We start from the raw sequence: 15,383 nt of genomic DNA, 5'->3' as shown, positions 1-15,383 counted from the left end.
CCTTCCCCAAATAGAGGTCGGGAGAAGGAAGAGAAGGTTGGAAGGTTGCTCAGGGAATCGGGAAGGCAGGCTCTTGACCTGGAGCTTCCTCGTCTTTTTCCAGGGTGCAGTTTGAGGGGCTCGATAGGAGACTATCTAAGGCCTCCCCTGGGCTAGGGCTACGCCTTTCTAACCAATCCCCTTCCCCTCTAGCCTCCTCCAGCAGGTTCTCTGGGAGGAGAGGAAATGTCATTAATCACCTGCTAAATCCCTTTCAAAAACGATCGGGAGTTGCAGGCCCTTAGAACTCCCTGGTTTCCCTGTTTGAGGACTAGCTACAGGATTGAATAACAATAATAATAATAATCATCATATCTGTGAAGCACTTGCTATGTGCCAAACACCGTACTAAGCACTGGGATGGATATGAGCAAATCGGGTTGGACTCAAGTCCCTGTCCCACGCGGGACTCAGTCTCAATCCCCATTTTAGAGATGAGGTAACTGAGGCACAGAGAAGCGAAGTGACTTGCTCAGGGTCACACGAGACATGTGGCGGAGCTGGGATTAGAACTCATGATTTTGTGACTCCCAGACAATTGCTCTGCAGATTCCCCCTCTCCGGCGGGTGCCCTGCCCTCCTCACTCCTTTAGTCCCTGTTTACCTCAGGCTGGAGGGATAGTCACCTCATCTCTCTCCGGGACACAGAGAAGACAAAAGAGTTCCCTGCCCACCCAGAGCAGAGGTCTCCTTGACCCTGGAAAAAGGAAGCCCCAGCTAGATCTCTGGGCTCCTTGAAGCGAGTTAAAAGACCCAGGGGACAAGGAACTTTATTACATTTTAGAGATAATCCCTAAAGCAGCCCCTGGGCCGCCACCCAAAGGCCAGGGATCAGGTGGGCGAATGTCCTTCTTTGGGTGGGGTGGTCACGTTTGACAGGCCCGACAGGTTGGGTGGCGGAGCAGCTGCCGTGCTACTGCTGAAGAAGGCAGGGAGGCCCCCCTCCGTGGATGGACTGGCTTTTCCTGAAAGAATCCGTTTCCAACATATTTTCAGTTAACCACAGAAGCTCCCGTCCTCGGCCCGGAATGGTTAGTTTTGGTGTGGTCAGGCGAGCCCAGTTACCGCCAGCTGTCGTTCTCCGCCCGGGGTTGGGCAGCGTCGGTTTCCGGTGGCGACTGCTCGGCCCTTGGGAGTCATTGAGGCCGGGTGGTGGTCGGGGCCAACTGGCCCCCGGAGCCCTGGCACAGCAGCTGGGACTGAGTGAGAGCGGCAGCAAAATGAGGAAATTCCCCTTTCCTATGCCTTCCTCCTTTCTTCTGCCCCGTCTCCCTGCCCCCCTTCCTTTCCCACCCCTCTTCTAGACTGGAGGCTCGCTCAAAGGGAGAGGGTCACCTTAATGGGGTGAGGCTATTTCCCTTTATTTGGATTAAACTACCAGGGCATTACCAAAGCATTATCCCAGGGGAAGGAGCGTGACTTAGTGGGAAGAGCACGGGATTGGGAGTCAGAGGATGTGGGTTCTAATCCCGGCTCCGCCACTTGTCTGCTGGGTGTCCTCGGGCATGCCACTCCACTTACCAAGCAGCGTGGCTCAGTGGAAAGAGCCCGGGCTTGGGAGTCCGAGGTCGTGGGTGCTAATCCCGGCCCCGCCACTGGTCTGCTGTGTGACCTCGGGCGGGCCACTTCACCTCTCTGCGCCTCGGGGACCTCATCTGTAAAATGAGGAGGAAGGCCCTGAGCCCCACGGGGGCCAACCAGATGACCTTGTATCCGCCCCCGCGCTTAGAGCAGTGCTTGGCACGTAGGAAGCGCTTACCAACTACCGTCACCATCATCACCATTTGAGGGCAACTGGGTGTTTTCCCCGAGGATCTTTTTCTTTCTTCCATTGTCGCCGTGCTTCGGTGACCGGAGAAGCGAAAGGAAGTGGCGCCCTCTGGTGGTCCCAAAGCGAGAAGAAGTGGCGCCCTCTGGTGGTAACAAAGCGAAAGAAAGTGGCGCCCTCTGGTGGTAACAAAGAAAGGAAGTGGCGCCCTCTGGTGGTAACAAAGCGAAAGGAAGTGGCGCCCTCTGGTGGTAACAAAGCGAAAGAAAGTGGCTCCCACTGGTGGTAACAAAGAGAAGTAAAGTGGCGCCCTCTGGTGGTAACAAAGCGAAAGGAAGTGGCGCCCTCTGGTGGTCCCAAGCGGGATGTCACCGAGGCCCTTCGACCGACTTAAACCTGCAGAACGCCCTCCTTGTCAGCTGGGAAAGGAGCCTCCTGTCCCCTTCACTTTGCCTCTACAGACTCCTCCAGGATCCCTGGAAGCCTCTCCGTTTGGATGCAAAGAGATCTCTTCAACCTGGACGCCTCAAACCCCTGGCCGGAGTTTGCCCCGTACGCCTCGAGGGGGGCTTGGGAAAAAGAATCCCAAGAAGAGGTCCAAGGGGCTGGTGGTTGGGCCTTCTGTAGCTCGTTGATGGCCGAGTCACTGTCATCAAGCAAGTGGTGGAGTTGTCTGCCGAATGGCCGAGTCACTGTCATCAAGCAAGTGGTGGAGTTGTCTGCCGGACACGGGGCTTAACGGCGGTCTCGGGAAAGCAGCTTTATCCCGGCCACGGCCCGAATTGGACTTTCCAAGCGCTTGGTACAGTGCTCTGCACACAGTAAGCGCCCAATAAATACGATTGAACGAAAGAGAGTTTGCGGTTCTTGTTCCAGCAGGGTTGTTTTGATGCTATCTCGGAGCTGTGTACAGGTGTTTTCCTTCTTTAGGTGTTTGTTATTCACACCTCTGGGGTTTATTATTATTATTAATAATGACTGTAGTATTCTATTTATATATTTATACAATCATTCTTTTAGTCTTATATTACTAATAATAATGATGGTATTTGTTAAATGCATACTATGTGCTAGACACTGGACTATTACTCCTTCTTTGGAAGCCTTCTTGCAAAGCATTGGTTTCATTACTAGTGAAAACTCGAAGCATATTCAATAATGATCATTCCAACCCTTGGCACAATGCCAGGAGAAGTAGTAATTAGAGTGTTCTTATTAATGAATTATTATTATTACATTTTTTAAAAGCTTCGTGTAAAGCACTGTTCTAAGCCTGGGGTCGATTGAAATTTATCAGGTTGGACACAATCCCTGTCCCACATAGGGCTCACAGGTAGGAGGGGGAACAGGTACTTAATTCCCATTTTACAGTTGGGAAAACTGAGGCACGTAGATGTTAAGTCACGTGCCCAAGGTCACACTGCAGGCAAATGGTGGAGTCTGGATTAGAATCCAGATCCTCTGACTCCCAGGCCTCTGCTCCTTCTGTGGTATTTGTTAAATGCTTACTATGTGCCAAACACTGTACCAAGCTCTGGGGTAGATACAAGATAAGCAGGTCCTGCCTGGGGCTCGCAGTCTAAATAGGAGGGAGCACAGGTACTGAACCTGCATTTTGCAGGTGAGGGAACTGAGGTACAGAGCAGTCAAGTGACTTGTCCAAGATAATAGACAAAGCGGTGGAGTCGGGATTAGAACACAGGCCCCCTGACTCCCAGACCCATGCCCTTTCCATTAGTCCACACTGCTTACCACAATAATAACAACTGCACAGTGCAGAGGCCAGAGATAAGATAATCAGGTTGGACAAAGTCCCTGTGCCACTTGGGACTCAAAAGTCTAAGGGGAGGGAGAACAGGTATCCCGTTTTACAGATGAGGAAACTGAAGCCCAGAGATTTTAAGTGACTTGCCCAAGGCACACAGCGGATAGGTGGCAGATCTGGGATTAGAACTCGCTGGCCTTTAACAAATACCATAGAAAAAAACACCAAAAACCAATGTCTCAACTCCCAGTTCTGGGCTCTTTATTCGTTCATTCATTCAATAGTATTTATTGAGCGCCTACTATGTGCAGAGCACTGGACTAAGCGCTTAGAATGGACAATTCGGCAACAGATAGAGACCATCCCTGCCCGATTACATTAGGCCATGCCGCTTCCTATTAGAGCTCACAATTGGCCAATGACACAGGAAATAAAATATCCCTCCTTAATATACATGTGGATCGATGTGAGAAGCAGCGTGGCTCAGTGGAAAGAGCCCGGGCTTGGGAGTCAGTGGTCATGGGTTCGAATCCCGGCTCAGCCGCTTGTCAGCTGGGTGACTGTGGGCAAGTCACTTCACTTCTCTGTGCCTCAGTTATCTCCTCTGTAAAAAGAGGATTAAGACTGTGAGCCCCTCGTGGGACAGCCTGATCACTTTGGATCCTCCCCAGTGCTTAGAACAGTGCTTTGCACATAGTAAGCGCTTAACAAACACCATCATTATTATTATTCCGATTCAGTTTACTTGTCTTCGAAGTCTGAAATAGAAAGTAAATAAAGTATTTGACAATCAAGCGGGCAGCGTGGCTCAGTGGAAAGAGCACGGGCTTTGGAGTCAGGGCTCATGAGTTCGAATCCCAGCTCTGCCACTTGTCGGCTGTGTGACTGTGGGCGAGTCACTTAACTTCTCTGTGCCTCAGTTCCCTCATCTGTAAAATGGGGATTAAGACTGTGAGCCCCACGTGGGACAAGCTGATTCCCCTATGTCTACCCCAGCGCTTAGAACAGTCAGGTCTGAGCTCCCCAAAGTCACCCCTCCGCCTCTCCCCTCCCCCCCAACAACCCCCTCCCCTACTTTCCCATCCTTCCCTGCAGTATCCTCAGAGGAGATCTCCTCCCTCCTCGCAAGTGCCACCCCCTCCACCTGCGCCTCGGACCCCATTCCCTCTCACCTTCTTAAAACCGTCGCCCCTGCCCTCCTCCCTTCCTTAACTTCTATTTTTAACCACTCAATCTCCAAGGGCTCCTTCCCCTCTGCCTTCAAACACGCCCACGTCTCCCCCATCCTAAAAAAACCCGCTCTTGACCCCACTTCCCCCTCCAGTTATCGTCCTATCTCCCTACTACCCTTCCTTTCCAAAATCTTAGAACGAGTCGTCTACAATCGATGCCTAGAATTCCTTAACTCCCATTCTCTCCTAGACCCCCTCCAATCTGGCTTCCGTCCCCTCCACTCTACCGAGACTGCTCTCTCTAAGGTCACCCATGACCTCCTTCTTGCCAAATCCAATGGCTCCTACTCCATTCTGATCCTCCTTGACCTCTCTGCTGCCTTTGACACTGTCGACCATCCCCTCCTCCTCCGTACCTTATCTCACCTTGGCTTCACGGACTCTGTCCTCTCCTGGTTCTCCTCTTACCTCTCTGGCCGATCATTCTCGGTCTCCTACGCTGGAGCCTCCTCCCCCTCCCATCCTTTAACTGTTGGAGTTCCTCAAGGGTCAGTTCTTGGCCCTCTTCTGTTCTCCATTTACACTCACTCCCTCGGTGAACTCATTCGCTCTCACGGCTTTGACTACCATCTCTACGCAGATGACACGCAGATCTACATCTCCGCCCCTGTCCTCTCCCCCTCCCTTCAGGCTCGCATCTCCTCCTGCCTCCGGGACGTCTCCACCTGGATGTCTGCCCGCCACCTAAAACTCAACATGAGCAAGACTGAGCTCCTCATCTTCCCTCCCAAGCCCGGTCCGCTCCCAGACTTCTCCATCACCGTGGATGGCACGACCATCCTTCCCGTCCCGCAGGCCCGCAATCTCGGTGTCATCCTTGACTCGTCCCTCTCGTTCACCCCACACATCCTATCCGTTACCAAGACCTGCCGGTTTCACCTCTACAATATCGCCAAGATCCGCCCTTTCCTCTCCACCCAAACGGCTACCTTACTATTACGGGCTCTCGTTATATCCCGGCTAGACTACTGTGTCAGCCTTCTCTCTGACCTCCCTTCCTCCTCTCTCGCCCCGCTCCGGTCTATTCTTCACTCCGCTGCCCGGCTCATCTTCCTGCAGAAACGATCTGGGCATGTCACTCCCCTTCTTAAACAACTCCAGTGGTTGCCCATCGACCTCCGCTCCAAACAAAAACTCCTCACTCTAGGCTTCAAGGCTCTCCATCACCTCGCCCCTTCCTACCTCTCCTCTCTTCTCTCTTTCTACCGCCCACCCCGCACGCTCCGCTCCTCTGCCGCCCACCTCCTCGCCGTCCCTCGGTCTCGCCTATCCCGCCGTCGACCCCTGGGTCACGTCCTCCCGCGGTCCTGGAACGCCCTCCCTCCTCACCTCCGCCAAACTGATTCTCTTTCCCTCTTCAAAACCTTACTTAAAAATCACCTCCTCCAAGAGGCCTTCCCAGACTGAGCTCCTCTTCCCCCTCTACTCCCTCTGCCATCCCCCCTTTACCTCTCCGCAGCTAAAGCCTCATTTTCCCCTTTTCCCTCTGCTCCTCCACCTCTCCCTTCCCATCCCCACAGCACTGTACCCGTCCGCTCAACTGTATATATTTTCGTTACCCTATTTATTTTGTTAATGAATTGTACATCGCCTTGATTCTATTTAGTTGCCATTGTTTTTACGAGATGTTCTTCCCCTTGACGCTGTTTAGTGCCATTGTTCTTGTCTGTCCGTCTCCCCCGATTAGACTGTAAGCCCGTCAAACGGCAGGGACTGTCTCTATCTGTTGCCGACTTGTTCATCCCAAGCGCTTAGTACAGTGCTCTGCACATAGTAAGCGCTCAATAAATACTATTGAATGAATGAATGAATGAACAGTGCTCGGCACATAGTAAGCGCTTAACAAATACCAACATTATTATTATTATTGAGTGCTCGTGTGTTAAAGAAGCATCAGGGCTTAGTGGAAGGAGCACAGGCTTGGGAGTCAGAGGTTGTGGGTTCTAATCCCGGCTCCGCCACTTATCAGCTGTATGACTTTGGGCAAGTCACTTAACTTCTCTGAGCCTCAGTTACCTCAGCTCTAAAATGGAGATGAAGACTGTGAACCCCACAGGGGTCACGCTGATTACCTTGTATCTACCTCAGCACTTAGCACATAGTAAGCACTTAAATACCATCATCGTTATTATTATTAATAAACAATTGGGAAAGTACAGTAGAATTACTCGAGACGATCTCTGCCCTCAGGGAGCTTACAATCTATGTGGTGGCCATCACTTCAGTTTCCAGAATCGATACGCTAATTACCTGATTTTGAGCTGATCTGAGATAGATGACATAGATGGTCACACTTGGTTTTGGGGGAAGCAATGTAAAAGCTGAGAAGCAGCGTGAAAGTCGCCTGCGCCAGGGAGTCAGAAGACCTGGGTTCTAATTCATGCTCTGTCACGTGCCTGCTGTGTGACCTTGCACAGGTCATTTGACTTCTCTGGACCTCACTTTCATCCTGTGTAAAATAGGGTTTCGATACCCATCCTCCTTTCTACTTAGATGGCTAGCCTATGTGGGATGGGGGCTGTATACAAACTGATTTGGGGGAATCTGCTTGGGACATTGTAAACACCTAACAGATACTCTTACTATTAATTATCGTTGCGATCGTTGTTGTTATTATTGAGTAACCTCTGCTTCTGGCCACCCACAGGGTTTCTACTAATGCCTTTTAAGATTTTCAGGAATCCAGGGACATCGCGTTCACTGAAGGGGAGCAGATGATGTCTCTCAGAAGCGTTCAGAAGAATTAGGCGCTTCGCCGTACGGTGACGTATTGAATAGCTTAACCCTGGCCAGGAGGGATGACTGAGATGGGGTACGAAGGCGATTTTCTCTCCGGCCCCCTGGAAGGTACACAACTTCAATGCGGCATGCTTGACTCTCAGCTCTATCAACTCTAATATTGTACCCTCCCAAGTGCTCAGTAAGTGCTCACTAAATACTATTGATTGATTGATTGATGAAGGGGGCCCGTGCAGGTCACCTCTGCTTGCTGGTGTAATGTTGACAAGGACAGTTGCTCCTGTAGCATTTCAAAACCTGTCCTTAATTGGGGGGATCCTCTCTGTGAGGTCATCAGAAGACTCCTGAGTTGTACTTTCAATCGCTTGGTACGGTGCTCTCTGCGCAAAGTAAGCGCTCAATAAGTACGAATGAATGAACGAATGCTGCCTTTCATTTTGAAAAATCTAATTTTGACAAAGTCCATGCCAACTTGCCAACGTTTTCCAAGACAAGGCAAGAGTCAAAGAAGAGCGCAAATTTAGCTTAGCTGAATTTTCGTCTTGAAAACGCATTTTCACGGGGCCACCAAAGCGAGCGCAGGTAACGTCTATCCTTTGGGGAGAATTGGATTTACATATCTGTCTCCTAGCTCCGGTGAGGACACCAAACTCTGGGACCCGCAGTGTGGCTTTCTTTCCCCTCTCCTTGGTTCAAAACACCCTTTTGGAAAGCTCTCTGGAAAGCCCGGGCTGATTATTTTTGTAAGTGAAGGATCTGGGGAGTTGTATTTCATTCTGGCGGGTTTCTCAAGTTCAGAGAGGCAGTGAGGATTCCATCTTAGCTCCCCATCTGGGTCTCCTCCACCCGAATCCCACGGGCCAGGGCTGACTTCAAGAGAGCCGCTGTCTCTGCCCGGCCCCCTCCATGACAAAGAAGACGTCCCATCCACGCACCTAAGCCCCAAGAGTTATTCTAACTGCTGAGGAAATTCTGACGCCCTGCTGTGTGACCTTGGGCAAGCCACTTCACTTCTCCGGGCCTCAGTTCCCTCATCTGTAAAATGGGGAAGGAGACTGTGAGTCCCACTTGGGACAGGGAGCGTATCCAACCCCGATTTGCTTGTATCCACCCCCGTGTTTAACACAGTGCCTGGCATATAGTAAGCACTTAACAAAAACCACCCTTATTATTATTATTACAGTGAAGAATTTCAGATAAAGCCTATCGAATGTCAGTGTATTGAAGTGAGCAGTGTGGCCTAGTGGAAAGAGCACAGGCCTGGGAGTCAGAGCACCCGGGTTCTAATCCCGGCTCCACCACTCGTCTACTGGGTGACCTTGGGCAAGCCGCGTTCACTTCCCCGGGCCTCCGGCCCTCGCTCACTTGTTAGAGAACCAGCATTTCTGTGGGATGGAGATTTCAACAGCACCGTTAGTTGAACGGCGGAAACTTTAAACAGCTCTGAGAATCGAGCAATCGATCGTATCTACTGAGCACTCGCTGTGTGCAGAGGAGGAGATGGACGGACGTGAAAATAAATTACAGATGCGGACGTCAATGCTGAGGGCGGGGTAACTTTATTCGCTCGTATTTATTGAACACTTCCTGGGCGCAAAGCACTGTACTGAGTGCTTATAAAGGGTACAGATTCAAATGCAAGGGTGAGGCAAAAGGGAGGGGAAGAAGAGGAAACGAAGGCTTAGTCGGGAAGGCCTCTTGGAGCAGTTGTGACTTTACTAAGGCTTTAAAGGTGGGGAAAGAGATGGTCTGTCAGATCTAAAGGGGGGCTAGGCCCAGGGGTTCCCACCTTCCACGTCGTGGGCCACATTGCGAACTTTCTTCAGCAAATCCCCTCCCCACCCCTGCACCTGGCTCGGCCGGGTTACGCCGGTCGTCCTCTCTCTGAGGTGCCTTCTCCTGACACCCAGCCTTCCTGACGAACAGCGCTTTACTTCGTCCCCATCTCTGGAAGCAGCTAGGGCCTCTCCTCTTCTTCCTGGGCCTCGACTTTTTATTAACTTTTCTCGCTCCTGCCTTCTTATCCCAATCGTCCCCCCGCCAATGGCTTTCTCCAGCTGCCAGGTGAGTGATTGACATCGTGTCTAAAGTAGCTTTCTCTCTGGGAGCAGTTTGCCAATTCATCACAAATGCCTGTTTTCATTATTATTATCATTATTATTATTATTACTAGAGAAGCAGAGTGGCTCAGTGGAAAGAGCCCGGGCTTGGGAGTCAGAGGTCATGGGTTCTTATCCCAGCTCTGCCTCTTGTCAGCTGTGTGACTGTAGGCAAGTCACTTAACTTCTCTGTGACTCAGTTACCTCATCTGTAAAATGGGGATTAACTGTGAGCCTCACGTGGGACAACCTGATTACCCTGTATCTACCCCGGCGCTTAGAACAGTGCTCGGCACATAGTAAGCGCTTAACACACACCAACATTATTATTATTATTAGTTTTAGAAACTTCCACCCCTTTCCAAAGACATTCTCCTTTCACCCCACCTCAGTCCTTGAGGCGCTTTTGCTCGCAGAAAATTCCACACCAGAACAAACTAGTTTACTGAATCAAAATCGGATATATTCCTCTATTAAAAACATACTAATAGAGGATTTACATAACTCTCCATTGGGGCAACCCTCCTTTCACACATCACACCTCCGGGTTTTTATTAATGTGTAGGCACAGACGTTGTATAAAGAGTAGCCATGAAGGTTCCGATTATGCAGAGAAACACAATCCTAAATAAATCAAAAGGTTACAAAAATATATGGAATGTAAAGATACCCAGAACCCTCGCAGGAAATCAAAGAGTGCCTTCATCTCACCTGGCTTAGTGGCAAGAACGTGGGCTTGGGAGTCTGAGGTCGTGGGTTCTAATCCCGCCTCTGCCACTTGTCAGCTGTGTGACTTTGGGCAAGTCACTTAACTTCTCTGGGCCTCAGTTGCCTCATTTATAAAATGGGGATTATGACTGTGAGCCCCACATTCAATAGTATTTATTGAGCGCTTACTATGTGCAGAGCACTGTACTGAGCGCTTGGAATGGACAAACCGGCAACAGAGACAGTCCCTGCCCATTGACGGGCCTACACATGCGACAACCTGATTACCTGGTATCTACCCCAGTGTTTAGAACAGTGCTTGGCACATAGTAAGTGCTTAACAAATACCATCATTATTATTATCTCAGATCTTTGCAGTTTTATCGCTATCTTGTAATAATAATAATTATTATTATAATTAATTAAACCCCATCGGCTATCATAACACGGTCTGCCTTATCGAGCATTTTGCTCATGTTTTACCTCGTGGAGCAGTGCTGGCTGTGGAGCTCTTTTTATGGTACTCGTTTATTTTTATTCATTTAGTGTATTAATTTATTTAGTATAAGTGCTTACCCTGTGTCAGTCCCTGTTCTAGGCACTGGGATAGATAGAAGCTAATTAGATTGGACCCATGTGTCCCACATGGGGCTCAGAGTCTTAATCCCCAGTTACAGGTGAGGGACCAGAGGCCCAGAGAAATGAAGTGACTTGCCCAGGGTCACCCAGAAGACAAATGGCAGAGCTGGGTTAGAACCCAGGTCTTTATGACTCCCGGGCCGGGGTTTTAGCCATTAGGCTTTGCATATGGCTTTTGAAGCTATCCAGGGGATCAGTCCCACGAGCTGGTATCCGTTTCAAGCCCAGCCAAGCCAAATGCGGGGCTATTTAAGGCCAAGTCAGAGGGACGTTTTCACTTGGGTCACCGTCATTTTCCCTGGCATAATTCCACTCCTCTTTCAGTGAGTCATTTAATATCCATTAGGCAGCCCCGCTATTGAAGTCTCATTAAAAAAGAATCACCGAGCTCTCCAGCCCCTCACGTGAAGCGTGTTCCTAGGAATAGCTCTGTCGGTATTTATTATTGAATAAGCAGTTACGTGGAACTTTATATTTTCCAAATGGTCCATTCCTTGTCATTCCCAGACAGGTCTCACCCACGTTAGGACGGGCCCCGCCCCGCCGGCGGTGGGACCACTTGGGCCCGCGGGTCCCGTGGCAGGATTTCGGGCTCGGGGTCATCCCCTTCCTGCATCAGAGCTTGCCCTGGGAGGAAAAAAAATCACACCGCGAACAGCAAAGCGTTCTGCTTTCCGCTGCCTCCCGGCCCCCTCACCGAGTCACCGAGAACCACAGGCAGTTGGCGGTGGTGGCAAGAGAAGGGGCTGGTGTTTTTTGTCCTAAGGAAGGGATCATAATAATAATAATGATGATGATGGCATTTGTTAAGCGCTTACTATGTGCAGAGCACTGTTCTAACCGCTGGGGAGGATACAAGGTCATCAGATTGTCCCTCTTGGGACTCACAGTCTTAATGCCCATTTTATAGATGAGGTAACTGAGGCCCAGAGGAGTTAAGTGACTTCCCAGAGTCACACAGCTGACATTGAGCCGGGATTTGAACCCATGATCTCTGACTCCCCAGCCCGTGCTCTTTCCACCGAGCCACGCTGCTTCTCTAAAGGATCTCTTATGGAATTAGGGGGCTCCAAAAGCAGTCCCCACAAATTCCACCATGGGCAAAATGCTCGATCCCAGCAACTCCAGTAGGGTGGCCGAAGAGCTCCCACTTGGGATCTTTCCAGAGAGTTAATAATAATAATGGTGGAATTTGTTATGATTATCACTACTACTAATAATAATGGTATTTGTTAGCACTTACTACGTGCCAGGCGCTGTTCTATCGCTGGGGTGGATACAAGGTAATCAGGTTGGGCACAGTCCCTGTCCCACATGGGGCTCACAGTCTCAGTCCCCATTTTACAAAATGAGATAACTGAGGCCCAGAGAAGTGAAGTGACTTGCCTAAGATCACAGAGCAGACGTGTGGCCGGGATTCGAACCCAGGTCCTCCCAGGTGCATGCTCTTTCCGCCAGGCCATGCTCCAGCACCCCTGGGCAGTGGCCCACCTTGCCCACCCCTTAGGCCAGGAGCCTCCTGCAGCCAGAGAGAGATTGGGCCTTAAGGTCCTCTGTCCTTCTGGGACATTGGGTCTTAATAATGTTGGTGTTTGTTAAGCGCTTACTATGTGCAGAGCACTGTTCTAAGCGCTGGGGTAGACACAGGGGAATCAGGTTGTCCCACGTGGGGCTCACCGTCTTCATCCCCATTTTACAGATGAGGTAACTGAGGCACAGAGAAGTTAAAGTCACACAGCTGACGAGTGGCAGAGCTGGGATTCGAACTCATGACCTCTGACTCCAAAGCCCGGGCTCTTTCCACTGAGCCACGCTGCTTCTCTTGGACTTAGATCACACACACACACCCACGCTGGAAGATGCCCCTCTCTTAGTGCTCATACTCCAAGCCCCGGAAAGATAAAAAATGGTCTTTTGTTTAGGTCTGCTAGTCGTTAGTTAAGACTTGGGCATGTGGACCAGGTTTTATTTTCCTAGCTGAGTTCTACTTCCCTGCCTCCCAGAAATGTGGTGAAGGTTAATTAAACGATGTTTGTGATATACTTTGAAAGGCGGGCTGATAAGGGAATAGAAATATTATTCCTGAATTATTTTCACAGTTGTCCAGGCCAGAATCTCTGGCTGACTCCCAGGGGTTCTTATAGGGAGGTTTGGAGGAAGTCTGCATGATTATAGCCATCTGCAGGAAAAGATCTTTTATGGAAAAGGGAGATCTTTACAAAGGTGGTGAAAATAAATACTGAAAAGGCTGACAGATTTTCACGTCGACGTAGCATTTTGGATTTGTGCAGGGTTTACACTCCTTACAGTTGTGCTGCCTCATAACCACCTCGGAGGAAAATTTGCGCAAGTGTTCTAATGATGATTATGGTATCTGTTAAGCGCTGACTATGTGCTAAGTGCTGGGGAAGATCATCAGAGGACCAGTACTGAATCCCCACTTTACAGATGAGGAAACTGAGGCCCGGAGAAGTGAAATGACTCGCCCAGGGTCACACAGCAGGCAAGTAGTGGAGTTGGGATTAGAACCCGTGCCCTCTCGCTCCCAGGCCTAGGCTCTCTCCACTAGGCCACGCTGCTTCTGTACCCAGTAGATACTCAAGAAGTACTCTCGATTGACTGATTGGTTTGCTTACAACCCTGCTGAGAACCAATCAATCGATCGTATTTATAATAATGATAATTATGATAGTTATGCCGGGCACTGTACTAAATGCTGGGGTGGATAGAAGCAAATCAGGTTGGACACACTCCCTGTTCCGCACAGGACTCACAGTCTTCATCCCCATTTTACAGAGGAGGAAACTGAGGCACAGAAAAGTGAAGTGACTTGCCCGGAGAGCAGACAAGTGGCAGAACTCGAACGCCTAGCACAGTGCTCTGCACACAGTAAGGGCTCAATGAATACGACTGAATGAACTGGGATTAAAACTCATGACTTTCTGACTCCCGGGCCCATGTGCTGTCCTCTACACAACGCTGCACACTGTGTATGGAGTACTGTACTGAGCGCTTGGGGGAGTACAGTACAACAGAGGCGATAGCCACGCTCCTGGACACCAGGGGTTGGGTTAAGTGGCCTTCGAGGCCCCCTCCAGCTCTGTGATTCTGTGAACCCAGAGTCCCAACCAGCCTTTCAGCCATTGCCCACGGAGTTTGGACCGACAGGTGAGCAAGACCGCCTCGCCCCGAAGCAAAGCGCGCAGCGTGGCTCAGTGGAAAGAGCCCGGGCTGGGGACTCAGAGGCCATGGGTTCAAATCCCAGCTCCGCCGCTGGTCAGCTGTGTGACTTTGGGCAAGTCACTTCACTTCTCTGGGCCACTGTAAAATGGGGATGAAGACTGTGAGCCCCACGGCGGACAACCTGATGACCTTGTATCCTCTCCGGCGCTTAGAACAGTGCTTTGCACATAGTAAGCGCTTAACGAATGCCATTATTAATTAATTAATTAAACCCACCTGGAGGCCAAGAGAGTTTGGGTCCAGAACCTTCTGCCGGACCTTTCTGTTCCAGCTTGGTAGGCTTTGACTCATTCAGTGCCTCCTTCAGGATTCAGCCCAGTCTTTCCCCCTCTAGACTAGAAGCTCGTGGTGGACAGGTAATGTGACTGTTTTATTGTTCCCTCGTACTCTTCCAAGCGCTCAGTACAGTGCTCCGCACACATTAAGCACTCAATAAATACGACTGACTGACCGACTTGGCTGGGTCTTCACCCCTCCCCTCCAGGGTCAGCCTCCTCGGTCCCGCTGGGGCCTTCCGCGAGAGAGCAAGTGGCTGAGCAAGGGAGACAAATACAACTTCATAACCAGAGTTCCACTTCTCTTCCACTCCACCTCTTTGCTCCCCACATGGGAACTCCCTTTCCTCGTCAGCTTCAAACCCAAATCCCCCTCTCCTTCAAAACCTTTCCAGAGCGACAGGAGTTTGGATCGGGTCCGGGCCCGGCACGCAGTTGGTCCCCAGTAGCAGTCGATCGTATTTATTGAGTGTCAAAGCAGTTGGAAGAGTAGGGTGGGGTTAGGAGATACAGGCTCCCTGCCCTTGAGAAGCTTACAGGGCACTGGGTGCAGAGCACTGTACTGAGCGTTTGCTTTCAAGACTCTTGTTTGAGCAACACCTCCAAGGGCCTTGACTGGCTATTCTCTCCCAGGTCAGCCCATCCGCTCAGCACGGCAACACACAGGGGTTTCTACAAAATCCATCCTTCTTCATCATCGACATCAGTGGTATTTATTGAGTGCTTACTCCCTCCGGGTAGAGGGCTGTACTAAGCAATTTAAGAGCACAATTTAACAGAGTTGGCAGACGTGTTCCCTGCCCACAATCGAGAGGGGGAGGCGGACAGCGATACAAACAATTTATAATGTCAAACCTATAGATTGATAAGGGATAG

This window comes from Ornithorhynchus anatinus, chromosome 18 (genome assembly GCF_004115215.2).
Source record: "Ornithorhynchus anatinus isolate Pmale09 chromosome 18, mOrnAna1.pri.v4, whole genome shotgun sequence".
NCBI classification, from domain to species: domain Eukaryota; kingdom Metazoa; phylum Chordata; class Mammalia; order Monotremata; family Ornithorhynchidae; genus Ornithorhynchus; species Ornithorhynchus anatinus.
The sequence above is the reverse complement of the archived record's forward strand: the minus strand, read 5'-3'. Positions refer to the sequence as shown.